Source organism: Muscardinus avellanarius, assembly GCF_963383645.1.
Source record: "Muscardinus avellanarius genome assembly, chromosome: 8".
In the NCBI taxonomy this organism is placed as follows: domain Eukaryota; kingdom Metazoa; phylum Chordata; class Mammalia; order Rodentia; family Gliridae; genus Muscardinus; species Muscardinus avellanarius.
The window spans coordinates 66,951,994-66,974,961 of NC_137794.1; positions in this window are offsets into that span (position 1 = coordinate 66,951,994).

A 22,968-nucleotide genomic window follows, 5' to 3' on the forward strand; every position below is an offset into this window, starting at 1 on the left:
AAGTAATTGCATACAAGTAATAAATGCAAGCATATACAAATCAGTGTTCAGTATTGGTTAGCAGAAGACACGGATGATATCATATATAAAGAGCATCTGGTACTATAGAAGCATATATAATAGACCTAAAAGGGTCAGAATCAAATGGAGGTTAAACACAGAGCTCTGAAATACAGCAAGGGTTATAATATGGGCAAAGAAATAGGTGTCTTTGTAGTTGAGAAAATAGACAAAAGGAGAAACAGGTAAAGCGAGAAAAAATTAATAGAGAATTATTTTCTAGAAATCATAGAAAGGAATTTTACAAAACATTTTATTAAAGAGGTGATGAATATGTAGCTGGGCGTGGTGGCCCACGCTTGTAATCCCAGCATTCGGGAAGCTGAAACCAGAGGATCACAATTCGCATACAGCCTCAGCTACTTAATGAGGGCCTCCACAACTTAGTGAGACCCTGTTTCAAAATAAAGAATAAAAATAGGGGAGGGGTCAAATCCCCAGACAGGCAAATAAATAAATAAATAAATAAGGTGAAGAATAAATGAGCTTTCTGATAACATGAGTAAACTCTGGTAAATGTATGTAAGAGGGATTACAATCTTCACTAAATACAGAGATCAACTGAAGTAAGACATGAGAAGACTTTATGAAAGTGACAAGAGTGATTCCATATGGTATAAAGGTGAATGTAGCACAGAAGGGTGGTGCACAGAGCTGCAGAAAGACAGGAGGTTATATAATTGCTACTAGGTTTTGAGTATATAAATTAAAGAAATACCTGAAAGAAAGAGCAAAATTTAGTTAAAAACTAGATTATGAAATAGAAGAGAATTAATTTGTACTGATTTGCTAAAGAGTAATACAAAATATTGAGAAAGACAGTAAAATCAGTCTTTTAATAATGTTAAGTAAAATAACAAACAGAATCTCTGTTTTTATATTTTTGTTAGTCTGAAGGAATAGATCTTTTCTAATTAATTTCAAATGGCATTTTTTTTAGTTTTAAAAATTATTTTATTTATATGTGGAACATATTAAAAACGGCATATATTCAGACTGTGCTTGGTACCCTCCCCCTCAACCCGCCACCCCGCTTCCCCTTCCCCCCTCCCAACAATGAGTGTCCAGGTTGACCATGCTACATTCATAGTTTTACACATATTCGGATGTAGTTCATCCATTAATCAACCTCAGCCTTCTTCTCCTATCCTTCCATTCTAGCTGTGCTGAGGTTTCCCCTCTATTATCTGGAATCCCTCTGGTATTCCTAATACTCCCTAGTTTGGGCATATTAGAGAAAACATACCTCTCTTCTCTTTCTGTGCTTGGCTGATCTCACTTAATGTTCTCCAGGTCTTTCCATCTTCTTGTGAATGGCATGATTTTCTTCTTCTTTATAGAATTCTGTTGTGTTTATTTTCCATAATTTTGTAATCCATTCATCTGTTGATGGAGACCTGGGTTGGTTCCATATTTTGGCTATTACGAATTGTGCTGCTATGAACATGGGTATGCATATGTTATTGTAGTTCTTTGATTTCAACCCCTTTGGACAAATATCCAGGAGTGGTACAGCCGGATCATATGGTAGATCTATTCCCAGTTTTCTAAGGAATCTCCACACTGATGTCCATAGTGGCTAAACTAGTTTGTATTCTCACCAGCAGTGTAAAAGAGTTCCTCTTTCCCCACATCCTCACCAGCATTTCCTGTTATTTGACTTCTTTATGCTTGCCACTCTGATTGGGGTTAGATGGAATATCAGTGTAGTTTTGATTTGCATCTCCTTGATGGCTAATGGTGTTGAACATCTTTTCATGTATCTATTGGCCATAAAATGGCCTTTTTCAAATCTAATTTTTAAAATAAATAACAAGTACAATTTCTTAGCTGACATCTAGAAATCAGTTATTTATATTCTATTAAAAACTCTCTTTTTATGTGTGTATATATAAATATACAAATGTACACATATATATATACTATATCTGCAAATATATATTTATATATACTATATATGCATATATATATATATATACAAAATATACTTTCCTAAAATGTATTTGAACCTTTAGTATAGGATTACTATTTATGGAGCTTTCCAGACTAAGAACTTAAAGAATAACTGAAACAGAATGAATATCAAACTAAACATTTGGAGCATTGCCTTTGTTTTTCTGACAATATTTTGAAAACTTAATTAACTGGCCTACATAAAATTATTGTTTATAAGTAATTCTTATAAATTACTTATAAATAGTGATGAGAGGCTAAATAAATAAAATCCAAGTGCAAAAACAAGAAGGAGCTATTTATTCTCTTGGAGGCAGAAAAGGGGGTGATATTTTAAGAGGTGGAAAGGATGGAGTTCAGTCAGAGACATGTTTTAGAGTTACCTCTAAATTCAGTTGTTCTGAAGCACTTAGGGCAAACTGGGTCAGTGATACAAGCTGGATACTACTGGCATGTGGATCATCAGTGCTTTTTAAAGTGTGATATGTGCACCATCTGTATCAGACTCCTCTGCAATGTTGTAAAAAGCATGTATAGCTGAAGTACCCTTTCAGGCCTAGTCAATAAAAATCTGTGAAAGAGTGGTCCTAAAATCTGCATTTTAGTTGAAATGCCTCATTTGGTTTTTAAGCCCACTAAAGTTTAACAATAAAATCACATGTCCTTATTCAAGAATCCCTGAATCAAGTGCACTTTCATATGAACACATTTGAAAGAGAGAAAGCGAGACAGAGAGACCCCGTCTCCCCTTTGCTCCCTTCCTCTCTTCTTCCTTTCATGTCCCCCCTCCCTCTCTTTCTGTAGTTAACACAGAAGAATGTGGGAATGTGTTTGAGGCTTTTGTCACTGAATTTCCACCTGTTTAATGACATGCAAACATAAACACACAATGATTTACACACACACACATATATGCACCATATACATAACACAAATCTTGGTTTGAAACCAAAGAAATAAGCAGATTAATTTCAGTATAAAAACAAAAGACAAAATAAAAAATAACTGATAGAGTTATTTAATGCCTGCTTTGCTAGTTAATATTAATTTAATAAATGTTTGCATTCTGTATGTATGAAGGAGTGGGTCTAATCTTTGCTTACATTATAATCTAGTATCAAGACTAGGGAAGTAACAGACTCTTGGTAAATCAAATTCTTGGAATGACTACCATTACTTACAAAAAGTAGAATTGATGATCAGGAATGGCCTAATTAATTTAGGTTAGCTTGCAACATTTAAAATATACTGGTCTGTTTAAGAGACAACTAGGAAAGGAAGCCAGCAGAGATGGCTGAGGTAAGAAGGAAGTATACAGTTCTGTGGAAAGTGTATCCCTAACATAGTCAATGGAGGTTGGGGAAGGGAGAGGGAAAAGGAATAAAGAAAAGCGAACAAAGGAAGGGCTCTTGAGCACTGGACGACAAAGGAGTGTAGGAGATTAGTATGACCTAAAGAAAGTCTGGGTAGCAGGGTCTTTGTTTTATGTTTTATATTGAAAGAGTGTATTGACCTGAATATTTTACAGTAAGAAAAGGAACAAGCAGAGGAATGAATTGTGACTAAGGACAGAATAGTGAATCGAAGCAAGGTCTCCTGATAAAACAAGGGGTTTCTTCAAGGAACTTTTGGATGGGGATGTCTTTAATAAAGTATGAATCCTATAAGACTTGAATAAAGGTGTAAGGATGAGGTGGTCCCACTGATTAGTATATGGGGATTTGAGAGAGAGTGGGGGAGAAAAAGAAGAGTTTAGATCATGAACACAATGGTAAGTTTTGGAAAATTATTGGAGACAATAAAGGGAAACACATTAGATTAAGGATGCACCAGGTCGGGGAGGTAGTGAATTTCTAATGAGTTCATGTTGCATGGTTTTGCAAATCTCTGGCACTACTTAGTTATAATAGTAAGAAAGGTTATTGCATAAATCAAAGACTAAGATTATTCAGGGCAGTTAAGAAATAGAAGTGAAAGGGAAATAAAAGTTCACAGGGATCTGGTGAAAGAATAGAGTGTATGATTATTAGTGAAATATTTTACAAATATGCATTTTTTGTTTAAAATGCATTCTTTGTTTAGAGAGTAAACATGTACAAAGATGTGCCAAAGATACTAGGTGTCCATAACAGCCTCTTCTATTAGAAGAAAAACACTTTGAGAGATGTAGGGTACTACTAATTTTACTTCCCAGTTATTCCAACCCAAAACAAATAAGATAACTCATTTGTCTTGACTGGCCCTATGGAACATGAGAAGGCTTTAGGCTCATTGGAATTAAGGAGCCATATGGAACTTGTAGTGAGCTTATAACTGAGACAGATGGCAGCAGAACGGAGCCAGCCTTGAGGCTGTGTAAACACCCTAGTGACCATGAGCAACCAGTTAAGAACTGAGAAAAGAGGAATATGTCATTTCAACTTCTGTAAAATTTATCTGGTGTACGTATCCTTATTGCCTTTTATTCGTCTGTGTCATGGTCTATGGCCCTAAACTGGAGCCAGAGGAAATACTTTCCTGACCTTCTCTTATAGAAAGCATCTGGATTCCTGTCCGGTTCTCAGGATGTTCTGAGGATTCAGATTTCTGCTTCAACTTGTATAAAGCCTAGCAGACTAGCTTAGCTCCAGTACTATTCTCAGTAAGCTCATGATAAAATATGACTTTAGCTCTGAAGATCAATTTATTTCTAAGATCCATATTCATTCTTTAAGTAAGTTGTATCTATTTTCTTTTTACCAGTCACTATAGTTCTGATGATACAAAAATGAAATACGTTGTTCTTGTCTTCACAAAGGTTATGAAAGATGGATGAATAAATCAAAATTACAAAAAGAAAAGTATATGTTGTCATAGAAATACCTTATTATGAACACAGATGAGGGATAGCTCTTCATCTAGACCAATCAGGAGAATCTCTCTGAAGATTTATTTGTTCAGAGTCTTGAAGGATGGTTGCAGATAGCTAGAAAAAAGATGATAAAGAAATGGAAGACATTTAACATGGTGCCATTTGAAAAGCAAATAAAACAAGAAACAGCATTAATTAACCAGGAATTGGGAAGTACATGCTCTGGATACAATATGTAACATGTGGCAGAGAGCATTTTGGAAATGAGGATAAATAAGTTTGCAGGAGGGAGCCAAAAAGGTCTTGAATAGTTGTCTCAGATATTTATTCTTCACAAATGATAGCTGATGCTATAAAAAGCTATTGAAAGACTTAGCTCAAAATCAAATGATTATGTTGGCATTGTGGTGCATGCCTGTAATTTTAATATTTAGGAAACTGAAACACAAGTTCAAGGCCAGTCTCAGCAATATGGTGAGACTCTCAGTACCCTATTGACACCTTGTTTCAAAACAACAACAGCAAAAAAAGGTGCAAGAAGTATAGATTGGAGGTAGAATGCTCTTAGATTAAATCCTCATTACTGGAAACAAAAGAAATTCAATGGTCAGATTCATTCTCTCTCTATTTCGAACCATTATGCCCTTAGATCCATGGATCTGCGTGTCACCTGAACTGACTCTGGAATTTCCAAGAAATGTGAACAAATAAATATTCTTTTCTTTACATTGTGTGGTCAGGTCTTTTGGATTATAGCAGAGAAACTGTTGAAGGAGACACATGGAAAAACAGACCTAAACTAGTTAACATAATATTGAGGAAGGACACAGTTTGAAGACTCATCCTAACAATTTCAAGAATTATCATAAGCCACAGTAATCAAAGAAGTACAGTATTGATTGATCAATTAAAATAAACTTACAGATAAATGAAACAGAATTGAAGAATCAGAAAGTGACCCAAACAAATTCAGTCAACTACACTCTGAAAAAAAAAAACAAACGCAATTCAATGAAAAAAGAAGAATATTTTAACAAATAGTGCCTGAACAACTTAACATTCATGTATATATGCACGTAATTAATCTAAACATATATTTTTAACTTTTACAAAAATTAATACTAAGTGGATCATAGACATAAATGTAAATGTTAAACATGAAACTTTTTAGAGGAAAAATAGGAGAAAAATCTAGTTGAATTTATATTTAGTAGTAACTTTTTAGAGATGACACAAAAAGCACTAAAGATAAAATAGACTAATTATACTTCATCAAAATTAAATACTACAGTATGACAGAATTGCTCATTGTACAAGAAATGGCTATCAGTTTTTTTAAGTCATTATCATGGTTTTATAATGATGATTTGATTTTATCAGTAATTTATAACAATATACACCCATATCATACTTTGTTGAGGGCATAATAAATAACATAATTCTTATGTCTTATGTAAAGGCAGTTTTGTTATTTGGAATTTTAAAAAAATGGCTATTGTGAGTTGTGTTGCTGTGAACATGGATATGCATTTATCACCATAATATTCTGATTTTAGTCCCTTTGGAAAGATAACCTAGAGTGGTACAGCTAGATTATGGATATGCATATATTACTATGATATTCTGATTTCAGTTCCTTTGGAGAGATACTCTGGAGTGGTATAGCTAGATCACATAATGGATCCAGTCCCAATTTTCTGAGGAATCTCTATACTCATATCAATATCAATAGCAGCTGTCTTAATTTGCAATCCCATCAACAGTGTAGAAGAGTTTCTGTTTCCCCATATCCTCCATAACCAATATCTATTGTTGTTTTATTTCTTGATGTTTGCCACTCTGATTAGGCTTAGATGGAATCTCAGTGTAGTTTTGATTTGTATCACGCTGATTGCTAATGATGTCGAACATTTTTTGTGTTTATTGGCCATTTGTATTTTTTATTTTGTAAATTGTCTATTCAGTTCAATTGCTCATTTCATGATTAGATTATTTGTCCTGTTGTCTTTTGAGTACTTTTTATATTCTAGATATTAGTCCTCTATCAGAGGAATAGCTGGCAAAGAACTACCATTCTAAAGGTCTTTTTTTAGGCTCTTGTTGATTTCCTTTGATAAACAGAAACTTTTTAATTAAATGCCATCTCACTGTTAATTTTTGTGTTAATTTCCTGACCTTTGAGAGTCTTGTTGAGGAAGTTTCTACCTGTGCCTAAATATTGGAGTGTTGGACTTATGAATGGATTAAAAATTATGGGACACACACACACACACACACACACACACACAATGGAATCCTACTCAGCAATAAAGAATAACAAAAATTATGTCATTTGCAGAGAAATAGATATACCTGAAGAACACTATGTTAAGTAGGATTATCCAGTCACAGGAAGTGACAGTTCATATGCAGAAGCTAGGGAGTAATAGGGACACCAGAGGGAATTTAGATAGTGGTCCATGGAGGGAGGGAGGCGGTCTTGGAAAGAAGTGGGGTGGACACTGAGAATCTCTTCCATGTTGTACTTTATGACATTGTGCATATATGCGAGAATACCAATGGTGATCTCAATATCCTGTAGAGTGAAATGGAGGAGTGAAGAGGGAGCTGAGAGAAAGTCCACCAAGTGCTGTGTGGGTGTATGTCACCATCACTATGAACTACATTACGATGTGAGACTATAATGCACCAACAAAATTATAAAAATTTCTATTTTTATAATATAGAAACAGGAAATAGAAGCTCACAATGGTGAACGAGTTAAGAACATAGTCTGTCCAGGTGTGGTGGTGGTACCTGCCTATAATCCCAGTGAGAACCTCAGCAAATTAAGAAATCCCTGTTTCAAACTAAACAGGACTGGGTGTATAACTCAGAAGTAAAACACCCCTGGATTCAATCCCCAGTACCACACACAAAAAAAGAAAGGAAATGAAAGAGAAAGAGAGAGAGAGAAAGTATGGTTTTCTGATATCATAGAAAAATCAGACCCTCTAATGCCCAGACCCTCTAATTCCTAACACAGTGTACAATCCAAAACACTGACCAAGAATATCAATACCTCAGTTGATTTATTGAAAGTTCCCATTTGTATAACAAAATTAAACCATAATAATGGGTAGATCAGTTACTAAAAGCTTAATCATACTATTGTTTCATACAAATCCATAAGGTATACGTAGTCTGTACAAGTTTTAAGGTGAAGTTGATATACCGTTTCATTTTCATACATTTTATCGCCTTCCATCCACTGCTTTCTATCATTTTAAATCATAACATCAAGATCTAATCCTAGTTCTTCTACCTTCTAGCTATGAGATCCTGCAAAAATTATTCAACTTTTCTGGATTAGCATTTTTCATCAATAAAATAGATATAATGGAAATAGCTACTACACAGTAGTATTGTGAGAACTAAATGCATTAAAACAAGTAAAAGATGAGAGTGTCTTGCGCTTTTTAAAAATTCACTTATTGTTAACAATGACTTACTTTTCCTTGAAAATAATTTAGAAAATTTTGTTTGAAGAGTAAAATTGAGTACATTCATGTCCAATAAATATTTATGTGAAATATATACTGCAGTTAAACACTCAACTTTTTGAAGAGAACCTCTTTTTCCTATTGATGAACATTCATTAGTCATGGTTCTGTTCTTGGAAAACTGCATGTGGAATTGAAACCTTACCTTTCTCTCCTAAGAAAACTAATATCACCCAAGTAACTACCGTACCATTCATCTGCTCATCATAAAAAGTCTCATTTAAAGTTTTTACTCAAAAGTCCTAAATTCAAGGCAGGTCTCTGATTCGATTTGGTCAATTATTACTTTTATCTCTGTGCAGTAAGAATATAAACACTGATTCTTTAGCCCAATGAGTGAACTGAATGTGAACCCCTCCTTGAAGACTCTTTCATGGTAGTGATTAATGGGCTGCAAGGATTTTGAAATAAGAACCTGAAACCACATACTAGTCATAGAGTTGGCTAAATATTTTGTTTGGGTGCTCACACCCAACTTCCAGATAACCTTATGTTGACCCTGTATTCCAAACCAGGAAGGAAAGCCTTGGGTTTTCAAGAGGGAGATTTGTGGTTGGGGTTTGGTCTGTCTATAAAAAGCACTGTGGCACATGGTCTTAACGAAGTTCATCTTCCAAGTCTCTGACTGGCGGATCTCGAGGTTCTCACAGAAGCCAGTTGTGACAGCTGGAATCTGGCATTCATGGCCTCTCAGCACAGGCTGCTGATCCCAGACTGATAGTTTTAAAACCCTAAAACAAGTCTCTTACCATTCTTGAAATGTGTTTCAGCAGGCGCCAGGGAGGAATGTTACTGCCCTGTCCCTGCCAGACAGGAGTCTCATCCCAGCCTAACTCTGAGGAACTTCTGGGGTCTTGGCTCCTGCCTGATTCAGAGATTATGTTTCCCTGTCCATGGTAGGACACTGGCTAAAGTGTGAGCTTTGTTTAAACATATGGAAAGAGTGACGAGATCAGCAAGGACCCTTCAGGCAAATGTCAGAAGGTCATTGCCATATATGGGAACTGAGCAACATGCCTTGAGGACAGGAAATTTATTTGAATCTTGGCGAAGCAATTCTTTTAGCCTTTTACACCATTTTTAATTTATTTTTTCAATTTTAGATACTTACTAATTTGTATTTACTTTGAACCTCATGCAAAAAAGCATAAGCATGTCATAAACTGTTGTTTTTTTAAGACAAAACTCGATTGCTAGATGATGTATATTTTTCATTTCTATCTTTAATCTTCTATTTTGATGCCTGAGATCTAAATTATTGCCTCTATCAAAAAATGTATAGGTCCACCAAAAAAAATTTACAGGTCACTAATGAAAAAGAAACTTAAATAATAGTTCCTTCTTTGTAGCCTCTTTAAGGAAAATGACTCTTAGAGGTGGAGCAGTGCTTGATTAGTTTGTGATCAGTAGCAAGCAAATGCTATGTAATATTTATGCAAACATATATAAATATCCTTAAGTGATTCAAGTCCTTGTTCTGGCACTTATGAGTGTGTGGTCTGAGGCAAGTCTCCAAGCCTCTAGAAACCTAACTTTCCTAAAGAATATAAAGAATAATAATAAATTTAAATGATGCTTATGGATATTCAATCCATAAACATAAAATATTATTTGAAAATAATAAATAATATAATGGGATATTATATTGTAATAATTTTAGTAATGTGTGTTCAATTCAATCTTTAAATTTCTATTTATAAAGTCAAATGAAAATAATATCGGTAAGTTTAGAAAATTAAATTAAGAATTTTAAACCACACATACTTCAGTAGAAAAAATCCAAGAATGAATTAATGAAGAGATTAACCAGGCCAATTGGAGTCAGAAGAACTGTAAAAACGACTCCCTAGAAGCTGAAAGGGTCAGCCAAGAGGTACTTCTGTACTGGAGGACTCCAGAATGCCCCAGAAAAGAATCTGAGACTAAAAAACGTTGATTTTTTTTCCTTAGTCACCATCAATTTCAGGGACAGTAGATGCTGTCAGTATAAATAAATTCACAGAGAGTTTAAAAAATGAAGAAAAACAAAGAACTAAGTTTGAATTCGTAGAAGAAGGAGGAACGATATTTAAGGAGAGCTTGGAAACAAACTCTAAACCTGAAAAGCAATGCCTAGAGAATTAGAAGAACCTAAACTGAGTGGTTTTCCTGAGATCTAATGAGCAAGATTCCAACAGGTAAGTCAGTGGTCAGCGCGTCTATGTTATAAAGAAGTCAAATGAGGTGAAAGTTGGAAAGTGTACTGAAAAGAGTCCAATAAAGAGACAACATGACCAGTTTAAACTGAACGATGAGGGAAAGGTCTAGATTTTAGTGAGCTGAGATCTGAATTACAACAAAGAGAGGTGGCCCATGCAGATTTCTGCACATGGGATGTTCTAAACCAGGAGACATCTGATACAGAAAATATCTTTAGACAGAGAAGGGAGAATGCAATCATAAGAGAGGAAGCAGGGTTACAGATGGAACTCAGAGGGTTAAATACAGTGTGCAGGCAGGAAACCTAGTATTGGGCTAGAGAAAGCAAGTAGGATTTGTGGGTATAGAGTAGGAAGGATATTGAACATCTCAGTTTCACATAGAAAATGTTCGGTTTCAGAATGGTGCTATATTTAATATAATAGAGATCAATGCAATCAAGGAAATTTTAATTTGAGTTATTAAGGAAATTTTCATTTGAGTTATCGATTTTATAGTCAAATATTGGCCTAATAGATATACATAAGCAAAATACATTGACTAGTTATTTGCTTATTCATTCATTCATTCAATAAAAAGATTGAGAGTATCAGAATTTTAACCAAGAATGTAAGAAGAGAAGTGAGATTTAGTTCCAACAGAAAGGATCATAATTAACCATACAATACTATGGTTTGACTGTAAGAATTCTTAAATATCAAAAAGGATCATAATTAACCATACAATACTATGGTTTGACTGTAAGAATTCTTAAACATCAAAATCTATTTTTGTGAGAAAATCAAGTAGGTTACAGCTGTTTAAAAAATATTCCACGATTGCTGTTTTGTCTGAGACTATGTAAGCACAAACCTGCTTCCTAGATAGGGAAGACAATGTGTCACATGCAAGGAATGAATCTCTAAAGCACTTCTAGGGCGTGAAATGCTTTTGAGACTATGAAATTGAATATTGTGGGGCAATTGGTCTCATAAATTTAAAAGCAGGATGGTCTGTTGATCTCCAATATTTTTCCAATTTGCCAAATTTCACAAAACAATAAATGCAGTATGTATTTGTACTAGTCATAAATGTTTAGTAACAGAACAAAAAAAGTTGTTAATAGTTGAATTTAGTATATTTGGGCTTAGACTTCAGTATAGAGAAATAAATATGACTTTTGAGAAGTTATTTTAAATAACATCTAAAATAAAAGTTTTTTATGTGTATGTGTGTGTACCTCATTATGAAAATTTTAAATAAGTCTAGTGAACAATGAAATTTAGCTTGTGTATATCTAGTTGGTTTTTTTGGGGGGAAGGGGTACTGGGAATAGAACCTAAGGGTATTCTACCTCTGAGTTATACTCCTAGCCCTAATTTTTTAATCTTAATTTTGAAACAGGGTCTCACTGAGTTGCAAAGGGTCTTCTACTAAGTAGTAGCTGAAGATGTCCTTGAACTGATATCCTCCCGTCTCAGCCTCCCAAATGCTGAGATTACAAGCATGCGCCACCACACCCAGGTAATGTTAATTTTTAAATGTTTACAATATGACTGTGATATGCATTTACTAGATAAATTATTTTTTTACACTGGGAATTGAACCTGGGGGCATTCTACCTCTGAGCTACATTCCCAGCCCTTTTAATTTTTAAAATACATTTTTGCTAAGTGTCTCAGGGTCCTAGTAAATTGCTGAGACTAGCCTTAAACCTGCCATCCTCCTCTCTCAGACTCACAAGTACTGAGATTAGGAGCAAGAAATTTAATTACACAGGTTTAAAATAAATTTTAGAAATTTCAAGAAGTTAAGCTTCTTATTCTTAGCCCAATACATGTCATTACAAATAGAAAGTAAACAAAGAGAAAAAGAATTATTCATTTGGATTTTGAATGTTTTGTGCTTTATAAGAACTATCAATTTGCCTTAAAGCTAACTTTATTTGGTAAGGGTTGTATACTTATAATCCCAAATGATCTTGTGGAAAGTTGTTAATATCATCTCACATATTTTTTGCAAAATTCTCTAATGAAACCTTTGTGAATAAACTTATAAATGAGTGGTTATTAAAGTTAAGCTTCTATGGTTCATAAAAGTAAAATATGGTACATAATACAGATGTAATGATAAGACAGGGATAATTATCTGAAATTTTTATTATTAAATGCTATTAAAAACTAAATTTTTCAAAAATTATTGAGAAAACTATCTCTTGATACTTGGAATTATCATGGTTAACCATCAATAAGTTATTAAATAAATACAGAGATATATTTATCTAGTATATATGTGACTAACTTGAAGCAAATAAGGAAAATAAAATTAAAGTACAATTAATCTGTCATTGGATAGATACACTGACCAGTTTAAATACTTAACATACAGATTGTATCAATCTCTGCATAGCTCAATAATACTTTTGAACAGCAAAACAATAAAAAAATCTACCAGTAAATGTTACACAGATATGCTTGACTTAAAACTGCAGTAAAATATATCTAGTAGTTCAAAGAAGACAAATATTCAAAACTACGAAATTATTTCAAAATTTCTATAGAAGGCCAGGCGTGGTGACGCACGCTTGTAATCCCCGCGCTTGGGAGGCTGAGACAGGAGGATCACACACGTTCGAAGCCAGCCTCAGCTACTGAGTAAGGCTCTCAGCAACTTAGTGAGACCCTGTTTCCAAATAAAATATTAAAAAAATAGATCTGGGAGTATAGCCGGAGGTAGAAAGCCTCTGGGTTCCACCCCCAGTACTACCCAAAACAAAACAAAACAAATTTCTATAGAAGAAAATAAAATAATTTTTGTTGTTCTGCTCCATGAATCTTAAAGACTATCAGTATATAAAAACGGTTTAGGAAAATTGGTTTTAGTGAGGGTAAGGGATTAATTAGAGCTGTCAAAGGGAAAATTCCGGAGTGGTGACTTAAAATTTGTTCAAGTCAGTGACAAAAGAAAACAAACAAACAAATAAACGAAAAGTGCTTGAAACCACTTAAGGTTTGAGTAGGCGAGTCATGAGGATATCTTGGATAAGTATTTTCTTTTCCAATGTCTATGGCAATAAGTAATGATTAAAAATATGCTAGTGGGTAGGAGTGAACAGTTTGGTCTAAGAAAAATGAGATAGATTTTCTATGCCTATAAATTATATCCTAGGAGGTACGTTCAGGAGTCAGTAAGTCATGTGAGCTCTTTAAACTCACTGGGAGCCATTTCCATGGTCTTCTTTCCACTTAATGTAGTTCCCAAGATTCCTATGGGGAAATAACTAAGGCATCTTAGTGGGCAAGGACAGGGCTGGGTAACCTTATTTTATCTAAGAAAATGAAACAAAAATTAGTTCATAATAATAGTAAATAAGCCAATGTTCTTATATCATTCCCTTTAGTGAATATTTGTTTATTTCACTAACAATGGATTTCACATACTTTGAAATACTAAACTCTAACCACATCTAATGTGGTCTGAACACAGATTCATGACAGGGAAAGAGAGAGAAGAAAAGAGAAGAGAAGAGAAGAGAAGAGAAGAGAAGAGAAGAGAAGAGAAGAGAAGAGAGGAGGGGAGGGGAGGGGAGGGGAGGGGAGGGGAGGGGAGGGGAGGGGAGGGGAGGGGAGGGGAGGGGAGGGGAGAAAAATGGATGATGCAACTATTTTAAGAAGTACATAAAAATGTTCCCCAGACACCTTTCTTCCAGAAAAGGTTAGAAACGGATTGTTACCATAAATAATCCAAGCCAAGTCAACAGTTGCTTTGGATCTATGATTGATGTGAGACAGGGCAGAGGGATGGTGAGGTGGAGTGAGGAAAACTTCCAAAAGAAAAATTTTAAATCCCTCATATTGCTCCATATTTGCAATTATTTGAACTTTTCAAAGATTCTAATATCCTAAAATTAACACTCTAAAATGAATATATTCATCTATTAGTATGGCAGCCATTCAAAATATTTATAAAAAATGATTCATTCAATAAACAAAATAAAAATTGTTTTCTTTTTATGAAACCAGACTTTTAAAGAACTGTATGAATTGGTTCTCATTCTCCTTGTAGTTTTTCCAAATAGTAATACTCTTAATCTTTCTTTTTCTCACACAAACAGCAAGGCAGAGACTTTCGGGGTAGTAGAGGCTTCATAGTCAGAGTACAGCTTCGTTACAGAACAGTGCATGTTGAAGCTGAAATAGCTAGGATGTCTGAGCCACACTTGGGGGCTAAAGAAAAACTAAGGCCAGGAAAAAAGCCAGTGCGTGAGTTTCCCAGTTTTAAATTCTGCAAACAAAAAAGAAAAGAAGAAACACCTGAGAAGTCGGGCGTGGTGGGACACACTTGAAATCCCAGCATTTGGGAGCCTGAGACAGGAGGATCGTGGTTCAAGGATAGCCTCAGCTACTTAGTGAAGCCCTCTGCAACTTAGTAAGACCCCATTTCAAAATAAAGAATAAAAAATAGGGCTGAGAGTGTAGTTCAGATGTAGAATGCTCCTTGGTTCCAACCCAAGTACCTCAAAAAAAAAAAACAAACAAACAAACAAAAAACCTGGGAGAAATATTTAAAATGCTCTTAGAGGGATATTTTTACTAGGAGTTCCATTGCTAGGTTTCAAATATGTTCATGATTATTTAACTTATAGATTTAGTGAACTGAAACAGTATCTAGGTTCTCTATCATTTTCAGTCTTTTACTAATCATCATTAAATATTCTCTTGAACATTAGAAACCAGAATCCCATTATGTGATTATCCATAATTGTCTCCGTTAACAGCAGAATAAAAAAGTCATTTGAATGCTTTCTTTGACTCTGAATTTAAAGAGTAAAAGATAATAAATGAGAAGAATATCTGAAGTAGATTAAAATACCCAAACATTTTTTCTAGGGCTCCCCAAAGTAAAACAAACCATAGAATATTTCTAATAAATGTATATGTATAAACTAGAAAACTACAAAAAGACTTTAAAAACAAGGACAGCTTCTGAAGCATTTCTACTAAAAATTTCTATATAATTGTGATTGTACAGTTAAGGTTCTTGCTTTTTTATGTATACCTACATTATTGATGTTTAAATCTATCACTGTTATCTGTGGAGATTTGCTTTTAACACTAAAATGTACAGAAATAAATTACTTGTACATCTTTGTCAATGTTGATATTATAGGCTGAATAATTATTTGTTGAATCAGATTAGACTTTTACCATTCTACATAACTCTGAATAAGTAGCATTAACAATATTCAAGCATTTGGTTATTGGTCTGCTTACTTTCATAATTTTATTAAATTATTAAATGTACATGTCCTTGTTTAACTATTTAATATTAAATTTGAGTCCAAATCAATTGCATGGAATAATATCTAGGTTAAAAATATTTATTTGTAAGTTGGGCGTGGTGGCACATGCTTGTAATCCCAACACTTGGGAGGCTGAGACGAGGATCACACAGGTTCGAAGCCAGCCTCAGCTACTTAGTGAGGCTCTCGGCAACTTAGTGAGACCCTGTTTTTAAATAAACTATCAAATAGGTCTGGGAGTGTATCACAGAGGTAGAAAGTCTCTGGGTTCCACCCCCAGTACCACTAAAAAATAAAAAAATAAAATAAAAAATAAAATAAAAAATTACATATATATATATATATATATATATATATATGTAGTTTTTTTTTCTGAGTGTACTTTTATAAAGTAGCCAACATAGAAAAATCTTATTTTTCAAATGAAATAAAAGTTTCTTCAATGATTGTATTTTCTACTTTTTAAACAATTATAAAATTGAATTACTAAATCTCAAAATTGCTAACAACCGATTGTATTAATGAGCCTATCCCATTTAAGTGGATTAATAGATTGTTTTATCCTGAGCTATTTATTTTAGTAATTTAATTATATTGATGTTTGTGTCACCAAGTTTAAGAGCTCATTCATTGATTCAAAATTTTTAAAAAATTAGTGAGTACTCACTATGTGTCAACATTAAGTGAAGTGTTAATGATACATTAGTAGAAAATCACTTAACCTTCTCTACCCTCAAGCATATTGGATTTCAGATTCTTCTCATATTCTCAGATCCATCATTATTATACCTGTGTGATTTTCTGCTACTAGCTCTAGTAATGATCTAGAAATGTAATTATTACAAACACTGACCATAACTTCTCATTAGGACAGAAAATATCTTTTTGTGGGATAAACCTTGGTAAGCCATTTGAGACTAAAGAATGAATACAAGGGACTTTGAATGCTTGAAAGACCTAAGACTGCTTTGCTCAGCAGCAAAACACAAGAGGGCAAGTTTTCTTTATTTTTAATAGGAAGGCAGAAGAAAAGCAAAAATAGAAAAGTAGAGAAAAACTGAGAGAGACCAGAGTTAGTGTGAGATGAGGACCCTCTCAGGGGAAAGTTAGCTGAAATTCCCCTGTGGCACAGGATTAGGGTATGTTTTAGAACTGGAAAATGTTGGAGAGTGTTTAATATTATTATATTATCTGGAAAAGACTGTGAAGTGTTGGAATTATATATTCCATAAAAGTTTCATAGATTTTTTTTATTGGTGCATTGTAATCATACGTCTTATGAGGTTCAAAATGGTAAAGGCATATGTGTGCTAAAAACTAAAAGATAAAAACTATCTAAATAAATTATAAAAGACTACTATATTATTATACTTGAAAACTATTTCACTACTTTACTAGTAAAGGACTATATACTGTATAATCCCACTATACTATATGATTCCAATTTACTAAAAGACTTTACACTGTGTGATTCTACTTATCATGATAACTACAATCATACAGCATGGTTGTACTTTGCTAAATTACTACTGTATATATCCACTTATATATAATATACATACATGCATATATATATGGATATATACATATATATATATATATATATATACATACAGAGAATAAAACATAAAAATTGGATTCATACACTATGACTGAAACACTATATACTTACGATAAGTGGAATCACATAGTATCTTTTAGTCTGGCTTCTTCATTTTAACATAATAAATTTTGGGAAAAAGACCTGAACATAGATGCCACAATGTTCATTTTAAAATTTTGTTGTTGCTGTTGCTCACATTTCTGTAATGTAAGCATTTCTTCTACTTGATTCAAAATTGTCTGTACACATTACTACTTTGCAGTTGCTTCGAGTGATTGAATTATGACCAGAATTGGATTTTGCATCTGTTTCCACTGGTACAAGCACATATGATACTCAAAGAGGCAGGAACACAAAAGACAGGTGTGATCATCAAAACACAAATTTTCTCCAGCCTCCAGAATGTATGAGTGCCTTAGAGAGATTTAGCCTTCCAGGGAACATGCAAACTAATATCTGAGTTTTCTGGAGGTCAAAAGACTTCTGTTAATCTAAATTATATTTTTCTTATTCTAGTTTTTGTTGTTAGAATTAAAAAAAATGTTTTTTAGCCTTTGGCTTTCAATACTGGGAGTCCAGGGGTATAGAGCACCTTCTAAAAAGGACTTCCATGCCCACATCACATGGCAGCAGGTAAAAGGAAAAATGAGCATAGACATATAAACCTAGCACAAGGGGCAAACTAGTCTTTATAACAACATGCTCCTGTGATAACTGACCTACTCCCAATGCACTAACATTAATCCATTGAAGAGGACAGCGCACCTACTGCTTATTAGTCCCTATATCTGAGCACAGTATGTATTAAGGATAAAGTTTACAATGTATGAACTTGGGACACATTCACACCTTAGCGCCTTGTGCCCCAGAGTCTGACAAGTGGTTTTCTTGCTCAGTTCTGAGACCTGCTTCCTAGGTCTTCATTGCTAGATCATCTTACAGTGTCTCTCACTCATACATTTATGTATTTGTCATTTCCTTCACTGTTAGTTATCCAGCATTTCCTAGAGACATGTCATGCAACTGACCATATAGCACTTTCAGAAGATACCAAGATGAATAAGGAGTAGTCTTTGATGTTGCTTATAACCTGGAGAGAGATTCAGAAAGAAATTCAAAATAGTTGCACAAAGGGGTGGTTAGGGTGAGGATACAAATGCTGGGCACATTGAATATAATTCTGGGCATGAATAAGGTTTGTGAATTATCCTGATCTTCTCCAGCCTATCCCAGTTTCAGAGCTAAAATTCCTGTGCCTTGGGAAACCTCTCAGACCCATGAAAATTCACCCATGACACTTTCCTTATCAATGGCCTTGTAGACCTTGTGCTTGTGTTAAGCACTTTATTTACACTGATACAAACAAATAAAAAGGATATTTTAAAATGACTTCATGTACAAAGGCATAAAATATTGAAAGGAACAAAATATTGGAAGAACTTGACAAGTTCAAAGAAGAAGCAGTTGGTCTATAAGGTTAGCCTGTAGTTCTTTTTGAGATTGTTAGGAGACAGTTATAAACAGACAAGTAACCAAACCATGAAGGACCTTGTATATCATGCAGAAGACTCTATCTCTAAGAAGGTTCACAGTGGCCTTAGATAATCTAAGGAGGCACTAAGTTGTTTTAAGGAGGGAACATACACAGTTTGGTTTCACACAAATACTCTAGAAGTATGTAATGGATTGATTAGAAGCTGAGAAAGATTTTGGCAAAAAAAAACTGGTAAGCAATATAATGTAATATTTGAAATGAAGTAATATACATTTCTGAGAAATAAATTGGTGGGGGTGATGGAGAGCAAGAAGCACATTCTACCAACATTTCAGAGAGAAACAACATGAACCTTTGACCAGCTGAGTGTGGGGATAGAAACAGCAAGTTAGTAGGGAAGTTAAGCTAGTACCTGAGAGAGATGCACAGGTTAATGAAGGAAGAATAGATACAGATAACAAAATCAACAGGTAGTAATTAAGCCATACAAAAGGATAAGGTGCAGATTAGAAGGAAGTTCAACTCAGGATAGATCAGGACAGTCAAGGAAAGACCTGAAGCAGTGATCTTGGGGTTTATCTTTATTTGTCCTTATAGAGGCACCCTGCAAAGGTGCTTCCATCTAAATTAAACATACATGCTGAGAATGGACAATTTTATAGAATTTCCTTTTAAGTAAAATAGCAATTTTCACATTTTTCCTAAATCTATGTTTTATTCAGTATGTAGATTTAGTGCCAATCATAATTTTTAGTAAAAGCACACTATCTTCACTAATATTAATATTTCCTATGTAATCTACTATTTGATAGAATAAAAGTGTTCACAGCTTCCATTACTAGACATTTTGTTACTGACAGCAAAATGGAAGTTCACTCTACAGAGAGCCCAGCAAATATTTGTTCTTAAAAAGAAAAGTATAAGGTTCACCATAATACCAGAGGAAAAAAATTAAGCCAAATATGTATTTAATGTCAACCCCACATTCTCAAGTTTGCTTTTCTCCTATGACATATTAAGATCATTTACAAAATATTGTATAGAGCAGGGAAGAAGGCAACCGAGGAAAGCAGCACATATCAATCCTGCTGACACCGGATCTTCATTGCCTTAAAAACAGCATCCTTACAAAAGCCAGAAAATACCACAACTTTATTTTTTAATAAATTTTTTATTGGTGCATTGTAGTCATAAATCTTAATGGGGTAAAAAAAAAAACTTGTGGAGATACACATGTACATATCACCCAACGAGCCCTTAGCCAGTCCCTATCCCCTCCCTTCCTTTTCCTCCTTCCAATTCTTGTTTTCATGATTGACTTTGATATGTTTGTTTAAGTACATCTTGTGCTTTAAAGACTTTACTCTTCCCCCTTCCCATCCCCTCAGATAGTTCACCTTAATTTCTCTTCTATAGGATCCCTTCTTCATCAAGAATTCCTCCTGTTACCCATTTCTCCCTAGTTTTCACATATTAGAGAAAGCATCTGATTTCTTATTTTTTGTGACATTTGCCTGTAAATGCCATAATTTTGTTCTCCTTTATGGCTGGGTAAAATTGCATTGTGTGCATATCCCATAGTTTTGTAATCCACTCATCTGTTGATGGACATCTTGGCTGGTTCTAGTTTGGCAATGGTGATTGTGCAGCTATGAACATAGTTACTCATGCATTAGTTTGGTATTTTGGTTTTCATTCTTTTGGGTAGATACCCAGAACTGGTATTGCTGGATCATATTGTAAGTTCATTTTCATTCTTTTGAGGATCTTCCATATTGTTTTCCAAAGTGGTTGCATTAATTTTCAATCCCACCAATAATATATCAGTGTTTCTACTTCACATCTGATCAATTATAGTTTCTTTCTTCCTTAGAAGTCCTTTTTTATTTTCTGCACTGATTCCTGCTTACTGAAATCCTGAAAGCCAGAAGGTGAATAACTTTGATGAGATGATCCGCTCACAACCAAATTTTTTTAATAGAGATCACTTGGATCTGGGAATCTGCTGAGAAATGAGGTGAGGCAGTGGCAGCTTCAAGTGCTTCCTGACCACATGGTTGCAGGGATCCACTGGCACTTTGTTGTGGAGCAGTCTCTGGGCTGGCCTCACTGGCTCCATTTCCATTCTCACCACGTGGCAGGATCCAGTCCCGGCCTCGCTGGTTCTGATCCTGGCCTCGCCGTATGGCAGGCTTCAGTCCCAGCCTACCCCAAAACTTTAAAAAGAACAAAGGCAGTATAAAAAAATAAAGGCTACAAGGCTACAAGACTTTTCTGCTACAGAGAGCAGAAAAGAAACCACCCACCTTGTGGCTGCGGACACCAGAGTGGAACCATCTTGCCTTAATGCACCTGACTTCAGAGAAGAACAGGAAAACAACCAAAGACTTGAAGTAATCAGCTGAAGATCATTTGAATTGTAAGCCCTCAGTCCCTACTGCACAAACACCTGTTACAACTTGCAGCAGTGGTGGCTGAGCTCACCACACCTCCAGAGATCTAGAGAGGTGCTAATCAACATCTTAAGTAAAGCTGCTGTCCCTGCAGAAGAACGTCCAGCACGGCACCCTCAGGGACTTCTGCAGCTCTCTGGGTCTGAGACTTTGTGGTCCAACCCAGCAAAGGTGGGGTTGGATTCAGCTGCTGGACATAGCAGAGTCTCAGACAGACTCAGACTCTGCATGAGTGGAAAGTGTGGGGGAGACCAATGCTTAACACTATATCCAACTATTAGGATCTCCAGGATCACCACAGATCACACAATCATGGTGAATGGGGGAGAAGTTAGACCAGCCTATCCCTAGCTGTGCAGAAAAGAGGCTCTTAAATTGAGTTTGGTCTCAGAAGCATCCACCACCTACAAAGGCAGAGAAAGACTGAGACTCCACATGTGTGGAATGCTTGGAGGGTGATCTGTACTTAACAATAGATCCAGCCTCATTGATATTGGTCCTTTGCATAGACTGAGACAGACTCAGAAAAGCAGGCTTGCAGCAGGAAAGGTGCCAGTGACATTTGGTATCCAGACAGAGAGACAGTGCAGAGGCCCAGTCTGCTTAATATTCATATATTTGTAGGGTTATAGTATTTTTTGTTTGTGTGCATGTGTATGTATGCATACATACTTGTTATATTGCTCAATTTCCAACTCCTCTCACAACCTCTCTTTTTTTCTCTTTTTTTATGTTCTTTGCCTTGTGTTAAGTACACTTCATACCACTATACTAAAAACTCTACATTGGTTACTAGAATGCTACTAAATATTCACTATCCCTAATCTCTACTATATACTACTTTACCAGACTCATATGCTCATTCTATTTGATCCTATCTGTAGCTTTACTGTATTCCTGAATTTACAACTTCACTTCCCTCCTCACTCAGCCTTCACTGTTAAATACAACACAACTTGCCCTTCAACATACCAGCTGACACCTAGAGACTGAGAGAAATCTACCAAAAGCAACAGATAAAAACCCTGAAATCATGAAAAGGAGGAATAACAAGGAAGCAATGATTTCCCACAACACCGCAATACAGAAACTAACAACACAGAATTTTAGAGATCTCCAGAAGGTCAAATCAGAAATGTAACTATATAAATAATAAAGAACTTCTAAAAAGAATTTAGAGAGAGTCTGAAAGAAATAAATAATGCAATCATTGAAGTGAAGGCATTAATTCAAACTATAAATAATCAATTAGACCACATGGAGAATAGAATCTTGCTCCTAGAAAATGATCACTCCAAAAACAAACACATGGTATATAACTTGAAAAAAACAATTCAACAGCATGGACTGGACATTGAAGAAATATGAGCCCATTTTTAAAAAGCTAATTTAAAAATAATTGGCATAGAAGATGAAACCAAAGGGATCAACAATTTTTTCAAATAATTAATAACAGGAAATTTTAAAAAATAGAGCAAGAGGTCAATACATATGTACAAGAAACTTATAGAAACCCCTTTAAACAAGATCA